This window comes from Panthera onca, chromosome X (assembly GCF_046562875.1).
Source record: "Panthera onca isolate mPanOnc1 chromosome X, mPanOnc1 haplotype 2, whole genome shotgun sequence".
Lineage (NCBI taxonomy): Eukaryota > Metazoa > Chordata > Mammalia > Carnivora > Felidae > Panthera > Panthera onca.
In genome coordinates, this window is record NC_138357.1 from 99,891,324 (window position 1) to 99,895,644 (window position 4,321).

The 4,321-nt window shown below is 43.5% G+C and overlaps 1 pseudogene; it reads right to left on the bottom strand.

The window, feature by feature from the left end:
* Positions 1-2,575: 2,575 nt before the first annotated feature.
* Positions 2,576-3,219, bottom strand: LOC145713956 (ferritin heavy chain pseudogene; annotated as a pseudogene).
* Positions 3,220-4,321: the final 1,102 nt, after the last annotated feature.

The following is a 4,321-nucleotide window of genomic DNA, read 5'->3' on the forward strand; positions in this document are numbered from 1 at the left end:
ATAGAATTGTATCATGTACTTTAGGCCTAGAAAGAAACATGATAGACCCTCTATGGAACCTGTAGAGGAATGCATTGCAATAGGGTGCTCAACCTAAATCAAATAATGATGCAGACAGTGTTGATGACCTCCATTGGAGGAAAAAGAGGGGTAAGGTGCTGCACACTAAGCACATTACTCATTATATATTAATTTAACAATCTTGGACTTTACTAATTAAATGCTTTGTAGCATATATGCCTTATTTTTTTTTCTCAGAATTAAATATGTGCATTTTGAGGGATTTTAGCATGCTTTGGAGAGAGGAACGGCCAACTCATTTCCAGAAAATTCAGGCACCAACTGCTTTTGACCAAAAGGTATATTACTGACAAAAATTCAGCAGTCTAATCTGGAAAATCAAAATTAAGAATTCTGCTGCTGGTGAGTTGAATACATAGGTGAATAATATAAGCTACTTAGCAGCTTTGGACCTTCGCTCAACTTGGGTTTAAATACTGGAGAACTATCAATGTTATCATTTCCAGAAGTCATTCTTTTACAAATGGAGATTAGGATATGATGGAAAAATACAGTGTTGGGAGTTATCCATCAGGAAACAAAATGGAAGGTGTGTGATATCTATCCAGTGTCATGGTGAGGACTCTCCATATTACACTTCTGCCTTAAAACTTACTGTGCTAGAAACTTCACAGCAAAGATTCCAGTTTTTCATGGTGATTTTTTAGTGAAAGAGAGTGAGGTTTAGCTGCCAGTCATGTGCTTCTGGAACAACATACAATGAGATCTTTTGATGTTGTTTCCAATCATTTTCTTTAGAATACTGTTCTGTGAGATTTCATAGAAAAAGGATCCCATGATCAGATATTTGGGAAATGGTGAATATTTTATTCCCTTGTCATAAATTCATTGTGTATATATTTTTTTTACATTAGAAACTTAGAATTTCCAGAGTAAACAAAAACTTAAAAATAAAACAAAAAATCCTGCTAATTCAACAAATGCAAACATTATATATGTGTATGTGTATATGTGCATGTGTGTATATGTATATATTTATGAATTCATTTTTCACTGAACATGTGCCAATAGTTTGTGGCACTGGCTGATACTGATGTCTTGGGAAGGCTGGTCTAAGGAATTAAAAGCTGTAAATTATAAAGGAAATACTTTCAGGTGAGAAGGGATGCCTATGGTAGCCCCCTTCAACTACTCTGTATTTCCATCCAGGTAATTTAAAAAATTTTATTCCTTCCATGCTTTCATTCTTTTTCCTTTCAGTGGACTCTATACTGGGGATAAAGAAGAAAATGTCACTTACTGCTCTAGAGGAGCTTTATATTCTACTAGAAATAATTACAGTGGAACCTGGTAAAGGTGTGGTGATAACAAGAAGATATATTGGCTTCAGTTTTCTTTCTTTTTTTAAAAAGTTTAATTATTTTGAGAGAGAGAAAGATTGCACATGAGTGTGCATGAGCAGGGGGTGGGGCAGAGAGAGAGAGAGAGAGAGAGAGAGAGAGAGAGAGAAGCAGGCTCCCCACTGACAGAACAAAGTTCGATCTTACCAACTGTGAAATCTTGACCTGAGCTGAAATCAAGAGTTGGGGGCTCAACTGACTGAGCCACCAGGTGCCTCGGCTTAAGTTTTCCTGATAGCAAATAACAAAAACTAAATCAAAATTAGATTCATGAAACCCAAAGGCAGAAATACAACCTGGCTTAGGAAAGGTCTAGAAAGCAGTTATATCATTTCCAATAATGCAGTGCTTTTCAGCAAAGAGTGTCTTCCTAAGTAAACATTCAGAATCTGGTCTGGATATTCACAATGAACTCTGCTGCTGGCTGGAATGAATACATATACACATACACATACACATATACAGATATACCTATGATACAAATTAAAGAAAACACACATAAGTGGTAGTTTTGTAATGCAACATGTATGGCAAGCATTGACCACAGGAAATTACTACCAGTATGTAGGGTGAAGCTGGCCTAAGACTTGTTTCCTATTAACACTGTTGCCCAGGATAAGGTTGTCAGAAGTGCTCTGACATTCTGACTTCTGAGATCTCCATCTTGCTATACAGATTTAACCATTAGCATTTGTATTATTTAATGAACATAAACATTTCAGATAAAGCCAAAACCCTCTCTATTTTAAACTCTGCCCAATCCCGTTCCCTTCACTTCTTCCCCAGAGGCAACTGCAGTCACGATCATCAGGCCATGTTCCTATACTTTTACTATTCACATATACCCACATTCATCAGGGCCCAAACTCACCCCATTCAACCCCCATCCTCATATACCCAAATCGTTTATAAGGGTAAGATTAATATTGTATTTTCCAGGGTCCCATGGAATACCTTCTCCCTCCATCTTAAGAGATCCTGAGCTGCATACAGGTGGGGTTGGGTGGGCAAAGGGACTCCTCGTTACTGATTTTAAAACTTAAAAGGTGAGAGATGTGCACACAAATCAACCAGAGACTTTCATTTATTCAGAAACCAAATAACGTGATTGAAACCAAATAATTTTATTTATGGAAAACTGGAAGAAAAAAAAACTGGGACGTTTTGCAAAAGCAATACTGCAAAATGCATGCCCGGCATGGTGACCAGGGGAAGTCACCATGCACCCTGTGGCTATGGGAAGGCAGTCCCAACTCAGTTCTTGTCGCTGATGCCCAGGGTGAGCTTGTCAAAGAGGTACTTTGCCAAGCCATCTTCCGGGGCCCCCATCTTGCGCAGGCTGGTGATGTAGCCCCCCAACTCTGATGACCTTGACTTGCTCGTGGCTCGTGGAGGTAGTTGGTCTCCAGGAAGCTGCACAGATGGGCGTCGTTCTTGTCGGTGGCCAGCTGGTGCAGGTCGAGCAGGCTCTGGTTCAGGCTCTTCTCCAGGTGAAAGGCGCACTCCATGGCGTTGAGGCCGTTCTCCCAGTTGTCGCGGTCAGGCTTCACGATGTCGCGGAGGCGGATGCGGCCCCCACGCTGGTTCTGCAGCTGCATCAGCTTCTCGGCATGCTGGCTCTCCTCGTGGGACTGGCGCTGGAAGAACTTGGAGAAATTCTCCAGGGCCACGTCGGCGCGGTCGAAATAGAAGGCCATCGACAGGTACACGTAGGAGGCGTAGAGCTCCAGGTTGATCTGGCAGCCTCGCATTCGGGGTGGTAGTTCTGGCGCACTTGAGAGGACGGCGCGGTGGCCATGGCTGGCGGCGCTGGCACCAAGGCGAAGGCGAAGGTGGCTCAGAAACGAGGGAGGTGAGGCCGAAGGCGGTAGCGGCGGGTCCCTGGTGCCTTTTCAGAGTGGGTGAAGAGGAAGGCCAGAGGCGGGTGAGTTCCTGGGCTGGCGGCTCTGGAGCTCTGGGCTGGAACTGGAGGGTCCATCACATTACCCAGGAGTTGGATGACAGGTGAGGATCCGTTCACCGATCATTGGGGTCAGAGGGAAAGGGGCCCAGGACTGTGGAGGGCCTAGAGGCAAGGGCAGGGTAGGTGGAGCGCGAGTGCTGTTCTAGGTTCTAAGTAACCTGAGTGACACAGGGTGACTCTGTGCTGAGTGTGTGGTCTCTGTAATATTTCAAAATGTCACTCATGGGGAGCCTGGGTGGCTCAGTTGGTTAAGCCTCCGACGTGGGCTCAGGTCATGATCTTGCGGTTTGTGCGTTTGAGCCCCACATCAGGCTTTGTGCTGGCAGCTTGGAGCCTATAGGCTGCTTTGGATTCCGTGTGTCTCCCTCTCTCTCTGTCCCGCCCCTGCTTTCGCGCTCTCTCTCTCTCTCTCAAAAATAAATGAACATTAAAATGAATGAATAAAGATGTTACTCACGAATGTAAGTGCAACGGTTTTGAGTTAATCACATGCATGGTTTCTTTGAACAATTTACATGAATACTGTCCTGATGTGATTGTGCATTAAATACGGTGCTTTTGTGGTATCATTGGTATATTTAGTATCATAAGGCTTTATTTGGATGGCAGCTATCCTCTGTGGCTCAACATCCATGATGTTGACACTTCTGATAGCCTCCTCACTCAGTTCCTAGACCTTACTAGTTTCAGTGACTTCACTTCTCTCCTATTCGTGGTCAGGTTCAGATTTTTCTGCCAGCAGAACAGCACCTCCAAAATCTCAGCGAGTCTTTCTACCTCTCGATCTTCCACTGTTTTTGCACTTGTTCCTCATTCCCTTTATTCTCTCCCATTTCATAAACTTTCAGCTTAGTCCTAAAAACACATTCCTTCTGCCCTGTCTGGATCCCAATATGGACAGTGTCAATGATCTCTTCACTGACATCCTGGATTTGCT